Raw genomic sequence first — 22,261 nt, 5'->3', positions numbered from 1 at the left:
AGGTTCCACCTGGATTTGTCAGAGCAATGCCTCACCCTCCCCATCCCATGGAATGGTCCTCCCAGCATCTGTCCAGATGACAGTCCTCTTTGGATCCTCAGCTGGTGTGGAAAGAACCACAGTAGCTTGGGGGCTCCGAAGCTGGAACCTCAGAAGGCATCTCCAAGGTTGCAGCAAGGGCTTTGCTTTTTCCTATAGCCAGCCGGTGCCTACTGGTGAGAATAATTGTTCTTTTGGCTACTCACACATGATCCTTCATGGGTACCCAAATACCAGGCCCTCTGAGTTCGGTGGAAGTTCCTGCCAAATAAGTGTGCATATGACCAGAGCCATGATGGCAAGACCAATAATTCTACCCCAATTAGAGTTAAATCTGAACGTGCTTAAGACTGCAGGCATGGACTGGGGTTAGGCACTTTGATCATCATGGCTTCTTCCAAAGAAGCCTTGGAATAGCAATTCTGAGTTAACATTGTCCGTTAAGATAAATCTGTTGAGCTGCTGTTGTCAGGATTCCCTGAAAGAAGGAACGGTTGTCAGCTCATTTAAAGGCTGCACAGCGGTAGATTTGTATGCCTCAGCACACATTAGCCAAGGTCTCATTCTGGTATCCTGGGGCTTCTCATCTAGATTTCAGAGCAACTCCGGATGGTTCTCCCTTTGCAGCCATGTGAGATGTGCTTATGTGGGAGTGAATGATAAAAGGGAGAAGCTATGCACCACAACAAAATGATTAGCTGAAAAGGTTTAAAGATTTTTCTTCTTGCTTGAAATGGTTTTCTTCCCCTAGCAGGGTTTGTCCTTCCAGCCAGTGCTGCCCATTCCAAGGATTGCTCTTGTTGAAAAGGAGCTGCTGACCAGAGGGCGAGTGTCCCTAAAAATGACCTAAGAATTCAAGATCTCCATTTATTTGTTTCCTTTTTTATACCGCCCAACAGCCAAAAGGCTCTCTTTATTGTCACTTTCTATACAACTAGTTAGCATTGAAATTTCCTGAACACGTCTTCTTAGAAGTGGTGATGGAAACATTACCTTTCAGGATGAGGACACAGAGGGCCTTGTATCCAGGAGCCAACTGGTGCCAGCTCCATTTAAATGTCTATTAAATGGGCCCGCCTGGTTTATTGAACCATCATATTGTGTACTGGTAGCTTACCACCTTTCTTTATTGGAGAGAGAACATCTTTATGAAAGCAACAACTCTTTCCACATAGCAAGTCACGCAACACTAAATCAGCATTTAATATGTTCTTAGCTGTAATGCTATCACACCCACTGCTTGAAAGTCTTCGCCACAGTTTTCAGACCATCTGTGCCTGTAGGTGAGGGGTTCCCCCAACCTGATGGCAGTGTGCAACACCCAGAATTCCCGCCAGTACTAAATTGCATCCATGGAAAATAGTATGGGGGAAAAAGGCAGTTGGGGAACAAAAGTGAGGACATACACATTTTAATCAATGCACAAAACGTGGCAGCCTCTCCTGCCCAACTTCCCAACTTCCTAAATGATTGCCAGTTTTTCTGAGTGTGTTACCAGAGACCAAACAATTTCCCCCCATGGTTAATTATGATTCATTCTGATAATGTTACCTGTCAGGCTTTCAAGCAGGGCTACCTAGCCCCTCATTTGGGATACAGAACATGTACTGCCACGACAGAGCCACTAATAAGTTACAAGAAATAAATGACTGAAAGCAAACCTACGCTGAGTGTGGACCCACTGAAGAGGCTGCTTGTTGTGTCTCTGCATGATTCACTGACGCAGTCCTGCCTCTCTGCATCAGGTGTATTCCATTGCCCCACACTAGAAAAGGCCCCTGGTTACACCTCTCAGCATGCAAAGGGGGCAAAAGCACCCAGCAGGGGATCCCTGAGCAGGGCAAGTCTTACTCGTTTGCCTGCTACAACATGAGCATACAGCCCGCAGCCTAGATATGGCTTTGGATGCAGGCGGTGCAGCTATTAGTCATGGGCAGAGCAGACTGGTGTCACTCAGGGCAGGGAGACTTTCTTGAGCGTTAAGTAATTAAACGTACCCACCCCGGTTCTAAAATTTCAATGTATTTAAAAAGTGGCATATTTAAAATGTAAACAGCTTTTGATTGTTCTCATCTCCAGCCACTGACCAGAAGTGAAGATGGGTTTCTCTGCTGAAAACAAGAAAGCCTGCCCACTGTCACCGCCACCTGTATCGCCGTGCTTTCTTTCCCTGAAACAGCAGCCTTCTGTTCGAGCAGCTAGTCAAAGAACTGGAATGTGCTTTCTGTGCTTCACAGGGACATTTCCAAATGGCTGAGAACTGCAGGGGCACGTGTAGCCCCCAGCCTGCTATGATGTCCCAGCTGTGGCCCTTGGTGCCAACAGGCTTGTGAGCCCATGCTGTGCAAGTGCCCTTTCTCGGAAAAGGCAGCTCTGCATGCTAACACTGCGTTGGCCTGCCATCCCGGCCTATACGCGGCGACAGGCATGGACCACAGCTAACAGGGAGCGGGTGTTTGCGTGGAAGTACTGTGAGTTCCATTCAGTTCTGGTATTCAGAAGAAGTCATTGAATTCTGCATGCATGGATGGGGCATTAGGATTTGGCTGGTGGATCTCAGGCTCCTAGGAAAAATTGAAGTAGATTCCTCAAGTCCAAGGGCTTTCCATGAGGTTACAGTGCTCCCCTAGCTACAGGCACAGTGGGAGAACATGATATGGTGCGGTTCTTTGGGTTCCTTGCTGAACCCAAGTAAAAATCAGAGAGAAGGTTGTGCTTGTGCCCTGGCCCTCAATAGCTGGCCATGAGTGGATCACCTGGAAGAAGATCTGAACAGAGTGCTTTGCACGTATTCTTGCAACCTGGGGTTTCAGGGAGCGACTTCTTGCCAAACGAAGAGAGCAGGAAATGGGTCAGATTAGGCTTGACTTGCATATGGAGACAGCATGCAAAAATGAAAAGATGCTTGAAGTTGCTAGCTTTCTTGGAATAAATGTCTATAGCAAAATTGAATAGGGTGTCTGAGCAGTGCCTGGGGAGTCCTTTGAGGAATGTGTTGGTGGTGCAGCCATGGTGAACCAACTGCCCCCCCCCCCGCACCCATCCAGCCATCTGTGCCATGGGGTGCACAAATCTATTTCGGAGCTAGATTTTAGAGGTGAATGGTGGCAAAGGGGACAGGCCAAAATACCGACAATTCTGACATTTTTGAGCTTCAAGCTCTGACTGCTAGTAACAGGGCCTTAGGAAAAACATCTCAACCTTCCAGAGAGGGGGAAAACTGTACAAGACCTGGGAAATCACCAAAGGAACCATGGTCAAGAGAAAGGAGCATAGCTTCTGAGGAACACTGGAGGGCTGGATTGGGACCCCAAGCCTGAGGACTGGCATCCCTGCCTCACTCACTGCATTCCTCAAGACTAGCTTCTAGCATCCACACACTCTGCAATGAAGCACTGTTAGTGTCTACACTACTCTCTCTAGAGTCTACCCAATAGCTGCTGGCTGGGAAAGTAAAGTACAGGTGAAGGGTGGTGAATAGGAACAACACTCCCCAGTTACCCTCCTCCTAGTCTACAGGGGTGGCATCAGTCCTCTGGGTCCAAGGGATCTGGCGGCTGGTGGAGGTAATATGTGCAGGGGCAGGCAGAAACCATGGGGGTGGCTGGGGGAGGGGGAACTGGAGCATCGGGTAGCCACTGGAAGATTGCTGAAAGCTACATGCACTTTCCAGGTCAAGTAGCCCAAGAGTAAGGCTTCTGCATACAAGCAGAGTTTCTGCCCCTCGGTAAACGGAAAGGGTATGCCACTCCACCCAAGGTACGCTGCAAAGTAGGTCTGCAGGCTGCAGCCTTTTGCCTAATTTCAAAAGCTCACTGCAAGGAATGAGATCAGACTCCCGTCGAGAACTCCTGCTCCCTCACCCAGGATCCCATTTGATGGGGAAGACGGGGTAGGGGGTGCCTCCCCCACTGCAGACATGCGACCTCTGACAGAGTGCCCCAGAAGGCTTGCAGCCCTCGACAAGAAATGAGTTCCCCACCTCTGCAGCAAAAGGAGGATAGCAAATAATGCAGCCCTTTTCCTTTGACTGCTCAAGCTGCTGCTCAACTGGCATCCCCCAGCAAAAGGCTTTTCTTCATTGAGAGCCCAGGTGAGTGAGTAAAGTTGTGGCAAGCGGAACTCCTGCATAAGAACTCCCCAACCACAAATCCTTGCATATTAAGAAAGTAAATATGTGCTTGTGCTGCCTTTTCTTTGATCTTGTCTGGGTTATCAGCGGCTTTGCAAAAGGTGCCTCCATTTTGCAGGGGGAAGGCAGGTGTAGCATTGCTTGCCGGGGCTGCTACCGCACCCAAATAAGAAAGTATGGCATTAGATCTTGGCACAAAAAACCCTCCAAACAAACCTGGCCTGGCAGTGGGATTGGGCTCCCAAAGACCAACTGTAGTTGCTCAGGACACTAGTCCAGATGTCTTGGACTCCAGTTCCCAGCCTGGCCTTGAAGGAGGGAAGGTGTAGTCCCAAATATTCAGAGGTCACCAGCTTGAGGAAGGCTATGCTCTAGTAATGTAAGGCCAGTTCAGAGAACCCATCCATGTTGCTGCGGCCTGCCAGGATCTCCTGGCTTTGGGAAAGAGAGACAGCAGACCAAATGGTGGCTAAAATGCAAAGAAAAATTAGTTATTTGAATAAGTTCGGTTGAGCAATAGCGCCTTGCGAACAGTAGGTGGCGCCTTTCATCTTTCCCTCGGAGCTGTTTTGCTTTTGCAAGGGCAGTTTACTGAAACACTGGTGAAAATGACAAGAATTAAACACGACTATCAATTCACATAATTCCATGTAAACAAGTGATTTCCTTCCCAGCAAACACTCCTAACTGTGAAATTGAAGAATGCAAACAACCATGGCCAAGATTAATTAATGCAGGGGAAGGGCTAGAGCATACTGTATATCTTAAAGAACAAAAGTTCTTGCAAAACTGCTTGACTGGGATGGGTAAGAATTTGGATTCAGCTCATTTTTGAATGCTGATGCTTTGCATGCACCAGGACAACAACCCTGTTAAGTAGGTCAGCAGAATCCCTGCACTGCAGATGGGGAGCTGAGGCTTCTCTGAGGCACTCAATGAACTGAAGCGACATCAGAGCCAGGAACTTTCCAGATCTCAACATTAGCGGTGACCCGATACCCGTGTTCAAAAGCCCCCTTCCAAAACCATCTGAATGGATACAGCAGCGAAAAGGTCTGCAGGGGCTGCCCGTGCCCACAGCATCACTGGGCCTAGTCTTAGACCTGGGCAGGTTTGGAAGAGGGTTACAGAGGAGCTCTTCCTGCGTGGAGCATCTGATCATGTGAATGACTTTATGACCACTGCCTATGGTGCCACTCCCCTCTTCACAGGAAATTTACGAAAGGGGCTAAAATTGTAACTTGGATGTGCACCATTTGGACTATCCTTTGGTGAAACGATCCCAAAAGGTTACTCGGTTATTCATTTAATCCATTCTTTCACTTCCTTTCAAGAACATACTCTTCCCAAGGCAACAATAATACAAACGTATAATGAAACCATTTAAAATGTCAGCAATTTTAAACCACACCAGTGCCAATAAATTTCCACTGAAATTTTATTCTCAATTTTTTCAGCAGCAAATACTCTAGTTTTAACTAAAGATCAAAGAGAACAGATGAATGCTTAAAACCCTCTCCAAAGGAGCCACAGCTGGGCCCTCTTATATTTATATGTCATTAGGGAGGCAATCCCATAGGAAAGGGGCTACCACTGAGAAGGCCGTCCCTCCATTTAAACTAAGTAGCCAGCATGGCAGGTAAATGAGTGGTCTTATATGACCTCTCCATCTCACTCCAATAAGGTGAGGACTCAAATAGCTACATTCCATACCAGCTAGTTTCTCAGTCATCTTCAAGTACTAACTTACAGAGAGCACTTTACACTAGTTGAGTCTGATAAAGCAAAACAGTTAGAAGTAAGGCCAAGTCCACTTTCTCTAGATAATGCTGCAGCTGATCCACCAGCCACAGATGCTAAAAGGCCACCTGTGTTTCTGCAGACAGTGCTGAGTCCTGATGGGCCTTCAAAGAACAAATGTTTGTTCTTCAGGGAGACTGCAACCCCAGTTGACCCCTAATGCCAGTTGATGTGCTCCATCCATACAAGCCAGTTTCCTCACCCAAACTCCTTCTGCCCTGTCTGTACTAAAATTTCACTTGCTCACCTTCATTCAGCCCCAAACTGCCTGGAAGCACCTGTTCAGGAGTTCCACACCTCTCTGGGATGGGTATGTGGAAAACAGAGGTGGAACTGTTCATCATACACTTGTTGGTGACACTGCAGCCCAGCCATGCCATATAAATGCTAAATACATGTTCAATTGTTGGGTTTTGTGGATACACTACATTTTATGGATGGCTGGATATCACTCCATTAATTGGATGCTCATCTTTTACTTTTTAGAAAGTTTCAAGCCCACATGGGTGGACAGATCTTGAAATTATGCCTATAGTATGCTTGTTCTCCAAGCTCTTTCCAGAGATGGACTGGATTACTCCCTATGAACACCAGTGCCTGGAGTGACCGAGAAAGCACATTATGGATGAAACAATGCGCTTCCTCCAAGCTAGCATACGTGGCCAGGGAGCGTAAGGAGAAAGAGCGCTATGGCGAAAGGCTCCTGGTGTTAAGTGGAGTGCCCAGGGGAGGACTCTTTCATGCACTGTGCTGACATGAGGAAGTGGAAGAAAGCAAGAAATGAACAGGAGAGAAACTTGAAAGCAGGAAATAAGACTTGAAAAGGATATACAGGTACTTGGCGAAATCATGCAGTACAGTGGCTGGAGTGCCACTGGAGGAAATCTTGAGTTAAATCCCACGGAGTACAGGTGAAAGACCACTTAAAGTCCAGCTCTGTAGTTTGGCTCTACAAAATGAAACAGCGACAGGCTGAATGGCCTTAGCACTCAGGAGCTCACAGGGGACCAGGGGATATTATCACTGCTAGACGTTCTCCATCAGGTTGCCTTCCTGCTACATGTAAAGTCATTACTGTACATTTAGAGCTAGAATTTTTATTTTATTTTAAAGAAAGGCTCTGCAAGCTTGTGTCTTTGGAATATCAGTGGCAATATTGAATTAAAAGCAATGCAAACTTCCATATTTTCCCCTGTGGGAACTCATGCATTATAAAAAGATAGAAACATGAAGATCAATAACCTGAAACACAAGCAAAGTGGAATGCTGAATTACAATTTGGCCACCTATTACAATATCTAGGCAGAGGAATTCCCTAAAGCTCCCATGTAAGAAGTCAAATCTGCATAATCTTGGAACAGTAACAGCACTCGCTTTACTGTATGTATAATAAGTACTCACTGTGATGTCCAGTGCATGCATGTGAAGCAGGACCCTGCACACAGTGGGGCCAGTGCATGAGCATCCGTGTGCGTGCAGGGTGTCTCTGCATGGGCCCGTGTAATACCCTGTGCGATCCCAACAGTGACATCTGGACCATCTAGTTATGAAGAACAGAGTTTGCCCTCACTTCAACTCTGCATGCAAATGTATTACTCCATCCTCAAAAATTCTCCCTTGTAAGTAATTACCGGGGACACTATCCTGGCTGCCACTCTGTGCCATCTTCATTCTTGTGCATATTAGAATCAGTTGAATTATGGATAATGGTCAGGTTATTAGAATCTGATCTCTCTCTCTCTTTTCAGATTAAGATAATATAGTTATAGTCCAGTTCTCTGATTTTGGTGATGCTACTTGTGATCAATTCTACAGCAAAAAGGAAGCAATTAAATCACACACACACCCTCCATCCCACCATACTCAGGGACCTAAAGGCCCAAGTGGCCTTTTCCTCTATCTTACCAGTCTAGGGATTTGGGCCAGGCAGGGAAAGGAGGGTTGCTGAGGTGAATGACTAGCTTAGGGTATGGTACCAGAAGGAACACTTTGGGTTCCTCGACCACGGCACCCGGTTTCTTGCCAATGGACTTCTAGCAAGGGACGGGTTGCATCTCATGAGGATGGGGAAAAGGTTCTTTGGAAATGCTCTAGCAAGCTTTGTCCAGAAGCCTTTAAACTGAGCTGAAGGGGGCGGGCGGGTTCAGGCTCCCCAGAAACTTGTCCTGATTGAATAAGTGAGAGGAAAGGATCAGGACTCTGGGACCAGGGTGTTAGAGGTACTGCAGGGGCTGACAGGACTCCTATGAAGATGGGAGGAAGGAGGAGGTTGGGGATCCCACAGAAAGGAAGCGGTGGGAAGGAGTTGAGGTGCATGTACACCAATGCTAGGAGCATGGGTAATAAGCAGGAAGAGCTTGAAGCTCTCCTGGGGATAGCAGGGTATGACCTGGTGGGTATCACGGAAACTTGGTGGGGTGAAAGGCAAGACTGGAATGTAAACATAGAGGGGTATCACCTCTTTAGAAAGGACAGGAAAGGAAAGAGGGGTGGGGGCGTGGCTTTATATGCCAGGGAAGGGATAGGATGCAGTGAAATAGAATGCAGCGCAGATGGGGATTTGGTAGAGGCAGTCTGGGTGAAACTAAGGGGTTTTGACAGGGAGATGGGCCTGACAGTGGGGGTATGTTATCACCCTCCAGGTCAACTTGAGACCCTGGATGATGACCTGACAGATCAGATTCTAAGGATATCTCGGGGGAGGGACACAGTAATTATGGGAGATTTCAATCTCCTGAATATTAGTTGGGAGACTCACTCAGTGGAGACAGCCAGGTCATGTTGCTTCCTAGATGCTATAGAGGGAGGGTTTTTCCTGCAGAGGGTTCAAGAGGCGACGAGAGGGGGAACATCCTTGACTTGGTTTTGTCTAACAGGGAGGAGCTGATAGATGGGGTACAGATTAAGGGAGCTCTGGATGTGAGTGATCACTCCATTCTTTGCTTTATGATCAGGGGAATGAGGACATGCAGCAGGTCAAGCACTAGAAGATGGGCCTTCAAGCGGGCCAACTTTGGCCAACTGAAGGCCAGACTGGGAAAGTCTCCTGGGATAGGTTACTGGAAGGCAAGGTTCTTGAGGACGGCTGGATGGCACTCAAAGGGGAGGTTTTGGAGGCGCAAGCCTTGACTATACCTCTAGTTGGTAAGGCGAGGAGACGAAGGAGAGCGCCGCCATGGATGCGAAAGGAGGTGGTAAGAGGGATTAGACTCAAGAGGAACTTCGGTAGGAAATGGGCACTGGGGCAAATAGACAAAAGGTATACTGGGAGGAGGAGGTCCGTTGGAGAAGAATTCTTCTCAAGGCTAAGGCTGATTACAAGCTGAGACTTACAAAGAATATCAAGCTTCCATTTTTGGGGCCTCGTGGAGAATGGGTGAAGTTGCAGAGGACTGGAGGGTAGTATCAGTGGTCCCAATTTTCAAAAAGGGTAGTAGAAGAGACATGGGGAATTACAGACCAGTTAGCCTTACATCCATTGCAGGAAAAACAATGGAAAGGCTCCTAATAGCGAGAGATCTAGTGATGCTAGATACGGAAGGGAGGCTGGTGGCCACACAACAGGGCTTCCGCAAAAACAGGTCCTGCCAGACAAACCTTGTGGAATTCTATGACAAGGTTTCGAGGTGGCTAGATGGAGGGGATGCAGTGGATGTGGTTTACCTGGATTTCAGCAAGGCCTTTGTAGTGCCCCATGATATCCTGGTTGAGAAATTGAGGAGTTTTGGGATAGACCAAAGCACTGTCCAATGGATTAGAGCATGGCTGACTGACCAAAAGCAGAGGGTAACCATTAGTGGGGAATCATCAGGATGGCAGCCAGTTACAAGTGGGTTCCCCAGGGCTCTGTCCTGGGGCCGATCCTGTTTAATCTTTTCATCAACAACATGGAAGAAGGGGTGAACAGTCTGCTGATCAAATGTGCAGATGACACTAAAACTGGGGCAGTGGCCACAACTGAGGACCAGGTACTCTAGATCCAAAAGGATCTGGACAGACTATGGAAGGGGCAGGAGACAACAGAATGACCTTCAATGTGGATGAGTGCAAGGTCTTGCACTTGGGGCATAGGAATAGGTGTCTTAAGTACAGGTTAGGGGACAAGTGGCTGGAGAGCAGCACTTGTGAAAGGGACCTCGGGGTGCTGGTTGACTGCAGGCTAAACATTAGTCAGCAGTGTGATGCGGTGGTCAAGAGGGCGAACATTGGTTGCATAGCCAGAAGCATGGCTTCTAGATTGAGAAAGGTATTGCTACCACTCTACACGACTCTGGTGTGCCTGCAACTGGAGTATTGTGTTCAGTTCTCGGCCCCTCGTTACAGGAAGGATTTAGCCAGGTTAGAGTCAGTGCAGTGTAGGGCCACAAGGGTGGTGGCCGGATTGCAGGGAAAGCCATATCAGGCGAGGCTGAGGGGACTGGGTCTTTTCAGCCTGGGGAAGGGTCTGTTGGTGACATACAGGTATGTGAGGGGGTGTCACACGGAGATGGGTAGAGACCTGTTCTCCCCTGCAGAGGAGGGCAGATGCACTCCAAAGGAACAAAGCTCAGGGAACCAAGGTTCAATTTGGATGCCAGGAAGCCCTTCCTGAAAGTCAGGACCCTGAGGGTATGGAATGGGCTTCCACGGGAGGTGGTTGAGGCCCCATAAGTGAGGGTGTTCAAGGACAGGCTAGACATGCACGTGGTGGGCATGTTGTGAGTGGAGCTGGCTGGAGCCCGGGAGACCCCTTCTGACTCGCTCTGTTTCTATATAGATGAAAAAGGGTGCTTGCCAGGGTCTGACATTGACTGACATGAGACTGATCTTCCTGATCTAATGGGTATATAAATCACAGGTTTGAAAATATCTAACTTCACTCTTTCAACCCACATGGAGGTTACACAGAGCACCTCCACACTGCAGAGGATTTGGGAAGCTTCTTCCTTCAGCTTTGCTACTGCCAAGCCTTTGGGGCTTCAGTGTGGCTGCACATGAACGAGAATGCATCATAAAACACCTCCTTGTCACTGAATACCACTGGGGAAGATTGCTGATACTGGGTAAGCTGTCTTTCAATAGGGAAGGGTGAGAAATTAATTTCAGTTCATACTGGACCAGCTGTTATCTAGTCTGTACCTCCTGGACCTAAATGCAGCCTGAAGTTCATACCTTTCCAAGCTTGCAATGCAATCTGTGCCAAAAAAAAGATGCAAGCAAAAGTGCACTTGAAAAAAAGCACGTGAAAAATTGTCTACATTTCAAAAACCCACAGCCTGTAGTCAGTGGGAGAAAAATGCAGATATTTCAGAAAATGTGTACAATTGATGTATATGTTTTGGAAAATACACACAAAATGTACATGAATCCAGACGTGAGTCAGAACAAGCTCTGAGTTTTGCAGAGCTGGAGATCCCTGTTTCCATTCATCAAAGCTTGTTCACCACTATTTATTTTCTAAGGATTCCATGTGTACTGTCTCCACTTTTATTTATCATGTACACAGACAGCATAAAAAAGTGAAGTCCAAGAACAAAAATAACATCAATGAGGTACTCTTTGCAGATGACCAGGCACTGATAGCAAGTACAGCTAAGGAGCTGAAGCAACATTTTATGTCCATGAACCAAGAATGCAAGGCAAACAATATGAGAATCAGTAAAGAGAAGACTGAAGTAATGGCAATAGGAAGGAAAAAGCATACCATAAAAATAGAAATAGAGGGAACAAGCATAAAACAAGTCTTTGAGTTCAAATATCTAGGAACAACATTCACTGAAGATGGTAAAATGGATGAAGAGATTAACATAGGATGCAGTAAGGCAAACCAAGTGTTGGGTCAGCTAGCTCCACTCCTACAACATAAGGCAGTACGGATCAGTACGAAGAAGCACCTCAGACAAAGCATATTCATCCCCGCCCTATGCTGCCGGTATGAAACATGGACACTTACCACAAAACATAAATGAAAGTTCGTCACCACGTCAATGAGATGTTTGAAGAAAGCTGCCAGAGTGAATGTAGGGGATAACATCAGGAAAGTGATTATAAGGGAAAGAATTGGAATAGAACCATTCTTGAACTATATACAAAGACAGCAAATACAGTGGTTTGCTCACATAGAGAGAATGTCTTTGGATTCCATGCCTTTCAAGGCATGCCCAAAAAGAGGAGAAGGTCAAAGAGCATGAGGCAGTCCCAGAAGAAGATGGAGAGACAGCATCAAAGACACATTACAACAACAACACATAACAATGGCTGATGCTGCCAGAAGTGTGAGAGCCAGAGTTTTGCATCTCCCTTGACACCTGAAGTGTTAAAAGAGGAAGTGGAGGAGGAGAAGGAGGATTCCAGGGAGCTTCCAAAGATTCCCAGGGTTCTGTGAAACAGTTTTCCCACCCTCAAACCGCAGCCACAAGCAAATATATGAGCACAAGAAAGAGGAACAGTTTAGTCTGGATTTGCTTCAAGCAAATGCATGACATCTGCCCAGCATCCAATTGCCATCTTGTCACCATTGGCACAAATTGGTTCTGGGCCAGGCTTGGCTGAATGTTTCTGCCTCATGCACTGTAGACAGGAAAGAGGTTAAGAGCCGTTCTCTGCTGGTCTATAATGTGGCTCATAAAGCTTAGATTATGCACAGCAGCTTCAGATCAAATTAAACCACGTAACAAGGAGCTTAACTGTGGACCTTTGTGGAAAATAAACTGTGCTGTTACTTTTGAGAAGATGAGGAAATTTATGGAAACATGGCATTACATTCTCACTGGAAAGTGAAAAGAATAAACATGTGCACACCAACTAAGTCTCAACTCACTGTTATAGACTATTCCTCCTGGAGTGGAAGAAAATACTTGTTTCATGGGGCATGTGGAATTGATTAGCTATAGATAACCAGGGCCACCGCAGTTCTTCTCTTCCCCAGACAGATCTGTTTTTTAAACCTCTGGCCACTGTTAACATTTCTGTTACAGAGTCAATTCCATTTATCTTTAGCTTGCTCAGAAGCAGAGTTCTCTTATCAGTGCACTGAGGTGTCAATATTTATCTAAAATCATTATACTGGCCTCATTACCATGATATCAAAGCACCTCACCTTCCTTCATCCGTTTGTGTTCACATCACAAAACCCTGCCTGGAAAGGAACAAAGTAAAAGCAAGCCAATGAATTAATCTATAAGAAGAGGTAGCAGCAGTTCTCAGAAATAAGCTGTGCTAAGTCATGTTGACTTCAAAAAGGCCTAGGACCTGGCAAACAACCGTATGTTACATGTCGGTGTTCTTTCAAAACTGGCAACATCACTTTTGAAGGAGCTCGTATGCAAGAAGAGTGTGGGTGACCGATAACTCTTTTCTCAATGTGGCTCCCTTCACCCTTTCCTTCTGCAAACACACATGTCGGACTTCACAGGCAGGGGGAGGGGGGGCAGAAAGTCTCAGGCAGAATTATCTTGACAGGGAGATGATTAATCATATCCGCCTGCTCTTACTTCTTTGGACCCAAAGATAGATAAAAAGGTAGCCTCCCTTCCCTGGCAGGCAGCTTCCTGATCAGAGGCCCCCAGTTCTTTTGAGTCAGTGGGCACACACACAATTTTGAGAGAAACAAGTGGGTGCGCTCATAAAATGGCTGCCATGGTGGAGAGAGGATTATCCCTTAACAAAATGGCTACCATGCTGGGCATGGGTGATCACAGAATATGCATTTCTCAGGAGGCAATCAAAAGGGAAGGAACTTGCCCAAGAGCCAAACTACGAAACAGAGGTGGAATGTGTTGGAATCCTCGGCAGAGATGGATCAAAAGGACAACACTTTGCTTCAGGGAGGAACCTGAACCCCTGAACACCCACTGTGCAGGTGAATGTTCTTGATACTTTGCTAGACTGGGCCTCCCACCAGCCCAGCAAAAGTTGCATTTGCAGGAACAGTGGCTTGATATACATCTGAGTTCCTCTGTACTGGCTGGATGCCTGTTCGTTCTTTGGCTACAAATGAGGAAGTACATTCCCACCTCAAGCCACTAGCCACTTTACACAATGAGGAAAGAACTGAACTGCAACCAATGTCCTGGGTGCAGACTGGACCCACTGAAATCAATGGGATGTTAGTTTGGATCATGCCCGACAAGTTTTTTTTTTTTTTTTAATGTGAGACGGGAGACAGAGAAATTAAAGCTTCTAATTTTTCAACACTTCCATGTGTACAATGATTATTATGAAGTGATGTTATTTCATGCATTTATTGTGGGGCTATTAGATAGTTTCCCACACTGATTCCACCCCCGCCAAGATATCCCTTACCCAGAGGCAAGTGAGTTAAATCTTGATGTTGCAAGCATGTTCTAGTCTGCTCCCTCACAATTAAGCATTTGTGTTTTTTTAAAAATATTTTTTTCATTTTATTACTTCATTAAGCCCAAGTGTCATCCTTTTGATCTATGTGCTTTTTACATACCTCTAGCATCTCTGCTTTTCCAATTACAAGTCAGTACGGTTGTTTTTATTTAATGATTTCTTTATGCAAAATCCTATAGACGTTCATTGCAGGGAGAATTTGCAGGAGCTACTGGCCTTCAGACAGAACAAATGCCTGTGAATAAGTTCTATAGAGTCAAAGTAAACTGAACTGGGCCAGCAGTTTAGTGTTTGGAGTGGAACCAATCAGGATAATCCCTGAAGTGGATTTCCAAAAGTGGGACTCTACAACATCAAAAATCCGTCCTTTCTATGATAAAGATATTTATTAATATACGGTTGTTCCATTCAAATGTTACTTGTGGTCACACACAAATGACATGTTGTTAACTATTAATTAATAGTTAATTAAGTAACAGTTAACTACTATTATGAAAACAATAATATTGTAAACTGACTTGTATTTACAATATTATTTAGCTGTGCGGAAATGGGTTTGTTAATTTCCATTATGAATTTCACCATAATGAAATAACCAAAATAAAACAATCAAACAGAAAGCAGCAACATGAAAAATGTAATGTAATAATATTAATAATAACTACCTTTCAAACTCCTTCATGGATCACTGCCTTGTCATGGCAAACGGGCTTGCGTAGCTCAATGAAGCTATGAACTATGCCGTGCAGGGCCACCCAAGACGGACAGGTCATAGCAGAGAGCTCTGACAAAACATGATCCACTGGAGAAGGAAATGGCAACCCACTCCAGTACCCTTGCCATGAAAGCCCCATGGACAGTACCAAAAGGCAAAAAGATATGACACTGGAAGATGAGCCCCTCAGGTTGGAAGGTGTCCAATATGCTACTGGGGAAGAGCAGAGGGCTAGTACTAGTAGCGCCAGAAAGAATGAAGCGACTGGGTCAAAGCCAAAAGGACACTCAGTTGCTGATGTATCTGGTGGTGAAAGGAGAGTCCGATGCTGTAAAGAGCTATACTCCATAGGAACCTGGAATGTAAGATCCATGAATCAAAGCAAGCTGGATGTGGTCAAACAAGAGATGACAAGACTGAACATCGACATCTTAGGAATCAGTGAACTAAAATGGACAGGAATGGGTGAATTTAATTCAGATGACCATCAGGTATACTACTGCAGGCAAGAATCCTTCAAAAGAAATGGAGTGGCCTTCATAGTCAATAAAAGAGTAGCAAAAGCGGTACTGGGATACAATCTCCAAAATGACAGAATGATCTCAGTTCGAATCCAAGGCAAACCATTCAACATCACAATAGTCCAAGTCTATGCCCCAACCACTGGTGCTGAAGTTGACCAGTTCTATGAAGGCCTACAACACCTTCTAGAATTAACTCCAAAAAATGATGTCCTTATCATCATGGGGGATTGGAATGCTAAAGTAGGAATCCAAAAGATAACCGGAATAACAGGCAAGTTTGGCCTTGGAGTACAAAATGAAGCAGGGCACAGGCTGGTAGAATTTTGTCAAGAGAATACGATGGTCATAGCAAACACTCTTTTCCAACAACCAAAGACACGACTCTACACATGGACATCACCAGATGGTTAACACAGAAATCAGATTGACTATGTGCTCTGCAGCCAAAGATGGAGAAGCTCTATACAGTCAGTAAAAACTAGACCAGGAGCTGACTGTGGCTCAGATCATGAGCTTCTGGTTGCAAAATTTAGGCTTAAGTTGAAGAAAGTAGGGAAAAGCACTAGGCCACTCAGGTATGGCCTAAATCATATCCCTGATGAATATACAGTAGAGGTGACAAATAGATTTAAGGAATTAGATCTGATAGACAGAGCGCCTGAAGAACTATGGACGGAGGTTCACAACATTGTACAAGAGGCAGCAACTAAAACCATCCCAAAGAAAAAGAAATGCAAGAAAGCAAAATGGCTGTCTGAGGAAGCTTCACAAATAGCTGAGGAAAGAAGGGAAGCGAAAGGCAAGGGAGAAAGAGAAAGATACAAACAATTGAATGCAGAATTCCAGAGAATAGCTAGAAGAGATGAGAATGCCTTCTTAAATGAACAGTGCAAAGAAATAGAAGAAAACAATAGAATAGGGAGGACCAGAGATCTCTTCAAGAAAATTGGAGATATGAAGGGAACGTTTCATGCAAAGATGGGCATGATAAAGGACCAAAATGGCAGGGACCTAACAGAGGCAGAAGAGATTAAGAAGAGGTGGCAAGATTACACAGAAGAACTATACAAGAAAGAGCTTAACGTCCCTAATAACCACGACGGGGTGGTCACTGACCTCGAGCCAGACATCCTGGAATATGAAGTCAAATGGGCCTTAGGAAGTCTGAGCAACAACAAAGCTAGTGGAGGTGACAGTATTCCAGCTGAGCTATTCAAAATCCTAAAAGACGATGCAGTAAAAGTGCTACACTCAATATGCCAGCAAATTTGGGAAACTCAACAGGGCCGCAGGATTGGAAAAGGTCAGTTTACATTCCGATCCCAAAGAAGGGCAATGCCAAGGAATGTTCAAACTACCACACCATTGCACTCATTTCACATGCTAGCAAAGTTATACTCAAAATCCTACAAGCTAGACTCCAGCAGTATGTGGACTGAGAACTACCAGAAGTACAGGCAGGATTTCGAAGAGGGAGAGGAACTAGAGATCAAATTGCCAACATACGCTGGATCATGGAGAAAGCTAGGGAGTTCCAGAAAAACATCTACTTCTGCTTCACTAACTATGCTAAAGCCTTTGTGTGGATCACAACAAATTGTGGCAGGTTCTTAAAGAGATGGGAGTACCAGACCATCTTATTTGTCTCTTGAGAAACCTATGTATATGCGGGTCAAGAAGCAACAGTGAGAACTGGACACAGAACCACTGATTGGTTAAAATTTGAGAAAGGAGTTCGGCAAGGCTGTATACTGTCGCCCTGCCTATTTAACTTGTATGAAGAGCACATCATGAGAAAGGCGGAGCTAGATGAATCACCAGTTGGAATTAAGATTGCTGGGACAAATATCAACAACCTCAGATATGCAGATGATACCACTCTCATGGCAGAAAGTGAAGAGAAACTAAAGAGCCTCTTGATCCGGGTGAAGGAGGAGAGCGCAGAAATTGGTTTGAAACTCAACATCAAGAAAACTAAGATCATGGCATCCGGTCCTCTCACTTCCTGGCAAATAGATGGGGAAGAAATGGAGGTAGTGACAGATTTTATTTTCCTGGGCTCCAAGATCACCGCAGATGGGGACTGCAGCCAAGAAATTAAAAGACGCTTGCTCCTGGGGAGGAAAGCTATGGCAAATCTAGACAGCATACTAAAAACCAGAGACGTCACCCTGCCAACAAAAGTGCGTATAGTCAAGGTTATGGTTTTCCCAGTTGCAATGTATGTCTGTGAAAGCTGGACCATAAGGAAGGATGACAGCAAAAGGATTGAGGCCTTTGAATTGTAGTGCTGGAGAAGACTCCTGTGAGTCCGTTGGACTGCAAGGCGATCAAACTGGTCAGTCCTAGAGGAGATCAACCCTGCCTGCTCTTTAGAAGGCCAGATCCTGAAGATGAAACTCAAATACTTTGGCCACCTAACGAGAAGGAAGGACTCCCTGGAGAAAAGTCTAATGCTGGGAACAACAGATGGCAAAAGAAGAAGGGGACGGCAGAGGATGAGGTGGTTAGATGGACTCACTGAAGCAGCTGGTGTGAGCTTAAGTGGACTCCGGGGGATGGTGGAGGACAGGAAGGCCTGGAGGAGTGTTGTCCATGGGGTCGCGATGGGTCGGACACGACTTCACGACTAACAACAACAACAACAACCTTTCAAATCTTAAGTAGACGTACTAATAAGAAACAAATCATTGAAGAAGTGGGACTTAATTCTAAGTTAAGCATGAACAGAACTGTATAGCACTCTGTAAACCGTCCAGAGACGCTTCATATTGGATGGGATAGAGGCCGTCCAGAGACACTTCATATTGGACAGGGTAGAAATATCTTAATAAATAAAATGACATAGGAGGTACATGATTCTCATTCTAACGTGCTGCTAAGTTTGCTTTTTCTAAATGGATATGTAGCATTATCTCAGCAGACTTGTTCACACAGGGTTCAATCCAGTTTTAAACTGGTTCAAGGGCACTGAAGGAACTGGACTTCCTCATCTTCCCTGCAGCTGCTCCCACCCCCTACAAATGCTACATGGAGGGTCAGGAGACCTTAATGAATGGGGTGAGATGTGGTATATGGACAATTCATATGGAAGAACCCTTGCACTTGTAGAAGGCAAATTCTGGATCCAATCCATATAAAATGAAGAAGTCTTTGTAGAAGGCTTTAGCATCACTCTAAATTTGTGTGTGAAAAAATATTATTTTTCATTTCTTTTTCACAAAACAGTAAGATGTGCATCCTATTAGTTATCCATTGGAAAGCCATGGGTTGTATCCAGTCATGCTTTGACTTTCCTTACTATTTGCTATGCTGGTTGTGGCATATGGGGTTGCATTCCAACTAGCAGAACACACATGCGCAATCCTGTCGTAATGGAAAGTCTTCCCTTCCCATTATCCAGAACCCACATTTTTAGCATATATGATGAACAATGTGGAATGCTATTTTTGGCAAAGTACATCCTCCAAGAGATGACACAAAGTGCCAGACCAGTGGCAATCATGCTGTTCAGTTTGTTTTGTTTTCTTACCCTGGGCAAGCCCTGACATACAATAAGGTGAAACAACCTGCTTAACCCAGACCAACACCGGCTGGCGAGGGGCGGGGCATACGAGAGCCAGAGTGCTGACAGGCATGGCGGAAGTCCGCTTCCTCCCCTCTTTCACAAGTTTGTTCCTGAGTATTCTAGAAGATGGTACTAAGGGCTGCCGCAGGTAAGGGGAGTGGTTGAACTTGGGTGCTTTCTACAAAATCCAAGCCACTGTTAGGTACAACATTTTTGTACTATGCTCTTCCTGTGCACAGTTCATTACTTGGGTTCAGAACTCAGTCTTGGGTTCACCAGAGCCATCTTCCCCAGCTGGTTGCGTTCCAGGTATTTTGGACCACAAGACCCAGAATTTCTCACTGTTAGTCATGCTGGCTGAAACTGACGGAAGCTGGACTTCAAAAAAAAAGGCAAAGGGCATTAGGTTTGGAAAGGATACACTATTAGTCTCACTGGGCTGTAGTGACTGTGGGGTGGACACTTGTAAATTGCCAAAAAAGATGATGATGATGATGATGGAGGAGGAGGATGCCTATTTATATACCATCTGCATCTGCATATAATGATACAGATTTAGAAATAATTGCTATAATGAGATTAGTTGAAATATGATTGAAATACAGTATACCTCACCATAACGTGGACAATGGGGAAGAGATGGCATGTGTGCCCTGCTACATCTATTCTTGAGCTGTTGAGATTCTATTCAAAGGCAACTTTAAGGTCAAACTTTTCCTTCCTGATGGCTCCTTTTCTTTAAACCAGACTTGGATGGGAAACCACTTCAAATAGAGAATACTTTCAAAAGAGAGGACTGTCCTCTGGCAGTCTTTCAAACAGGGAACTGTGATCTGTAAAAGAGGAAGCCAGGCCCCCTCAGTAACTCTGCTTTCTGACCGGAAGTAAAGAGCACACACTTATTCTGAGTGATCTTCAGTATAACCTTTCAAACTTTCTTCTGGTTATTTTTGCAAATTGGCTTCCATGCTGGTCCCAGAATTCAAGATCTCCTATACTCAAGGGACTGTGTTAGCCTGAGGAAGTGAGTGTGTTCTTTCTCCCACTTTTTCTACAGGAAACTGCATTGGCAGAGATATAACAAGGTTTTCCCCCCAGATAGGCCAAGTAGAATGAAAGGCCTCTGCACTAATGGTGAAAGATTAGATCTTGACCAGCTGCTTGGCCTTCGAATGTCACGGAGCAGCCTTACCATGCTGAGAATAGCTAGACAGTTGCTTGACTTAACAGGAAAAAAAAACTTCCTTTGAAATGGCTTATCTGAATATGTGGCTCTTTTAATGTATTGGCACACCATGCAAAAGCACATTAATTTTTTAACACTGCCACCCATTGCATGTCTCCCCTAACCTTCAAACATGCTTTTAAGATGAAGAGTGGCAATCTCACACAGAGATTCTGGGATGTCTATCAATATCTTGCCCAAACCTAGAATGCAAAGGGCTTCCAATGTAACCAGAAACCCATCTAAAAGAAAAAGAAGATATGCTAGTGCAGAGTTGCCCTACACTTCAAACACCATTAAGTAAAACTGGGATTGGGGGAGGAATTGACAACAAAAAAATCAGGCAGTGAAAGTGTGAAAAGCAATCATAGGCTATATCAAAGGCATTACGGCCTGTAAGTGTCCTTTAACCCTGAGTACATGAAATTAGTTGGATTTTTGTCAATGCCAACTAATTTTAGATCTTTGGGGTTAAAAGATGGTGACAGGAGAAATTGAAAACTAAGGAAATCAACTCCCCTGGCATAGCTTTCTTAGGGCTGTAGTGAGCTCCTGTCAAACATATGATTTACAGGTTGTTCATCACCTAGCCTGCAATCCCCCCTCCCTGTCTGTCCACTGCTGCATCTTTTCAGAGAGATACTGGTATTCAGTAAATACGCAGGAAAACAGAGACACCCAAATACTGAAAACAGGGGATTAAATGTTTGCTGCTGTGAAATCTGGTGATTTCATTATTTTCATTGATGGATGAGCTTGGTGGGACAGGTGATCTAATTATCCAAATCCAAACAGCAGAAAGTAGATTTTCAGGTTTATGGAGGTGGGTTTTGCCTGCAGAGACATTAGGTGTACACATCAAATTTACAAACACACCTATCCATACACTGAGTAAAAATGCATGATTGCAAACATCTAGCATCTATGTTCATTCTGAAAGGCAAGTCACTAGCCCTTATGGTTGCAAAGATATACTTGGAACCTCACTTTCCAATGACAGAAACACCCTGCATAGCTCCATGGTTAGCACAACCAGAATACATTAAGCAAAATACAGCTGGAGAGCAAGTGATGAAAAATCACACAAACCTTGTCTATTTGCATGATCTATTCAGAAGAAAGGTAAACTAGGAATGGCGGGCTGAAGTGGCTTGTGGAAGGGTCCTTAACATGCATATGAGCCAGGCCTTTCAGAGTTTGAAATGAACTTTCACTCTAAATGAAACCCACCCTTCTTGGACTGCAGGGGAAAGTGTGGCAGTGGATTTGAGAAAAGCAGTGACGAAACCGTTCATTCATTTTATAGCCCCTAAATGAAATGGGTATGCTGTAAAAAGCTGTTCCTTCCAGCTTAAAATATAACTCTACCTGTGTAAATACAACTTAAAGCAATCCAAATTTAGTTAAAACCAAGAAACTAAGAGTCCCTGAGTCTCTTGTAATGCTGTGTCTATGTATTAATAAATGAATGAATATGTTAGAGAAGAATATGTCTAATCAGGGAGGACTATATTTAAAAAGTTTTTGTTGAATAACACTTGATGGTTTATACAGTACAACAACCCTGTAAGATAGATCACTGTTTAGGGCCGCATGCTGCAGATGAGAGGGCTGGGAAGAAATTATGTGTTTGTAGCTGAGGGCTGAATTAGACGTTACAGGAAGTAGAGAGCTTCCAGTAGCCAACAATGTGAGGCTGGAGCAGGAAGATCATGGACTTTGTTGCAGATGTTACCAAAAGGAGACAGAAAAAGGAGGCAGAATGGCAGCAGCATTCTGTCCTCTGAAAACTGGCAAGCTCAACCCTTCTTAGATCATCACTCACAAGGGAGAATGCTGATTGACTGACAGATTGAGGAGCAGGCCCCAAGATACTTAAATATTTTTACAACTGGGTGCAATCCTATGCATATTCAGACTG

General features: G+C 44.9%; 1 protein-coding gene across 3 annotated transcripts in view; it reads right to left on the bottom strand.

The window, feature by feature from the left end:
• The window catches only part of TPK1 (thiamin pyrophosphokinase 1), a 289,313-nt gene that overhangs the window by 1,693 nt on the left and 265,359 nt on the right, over nucleotides 1–22,261 (bottom strand). The window lies entirely within an intron of this gene.

Source organism: Varanus komodoensis, unplaced genomic scaffold, assembly GCF_004798865.1.
Source record: "Varanus komodoensis strain SLA01 unplaced genomic scaffold, ASM479886v1 scaffold10, whole genome shotgun sequence".
Classification (NCBI taxonomy): domain Eukaryota; kingdom Metazoa; phylum Chordata; class Lepidosauria; order Squamata; family Varanidae; genus Varanus; species Varanus komodoensis.
The sequence above is the reverse complement of the archived record's forward strand: the minus strand, read 5'-3'. Positions and strand labels throughout refer to the sequence as shown.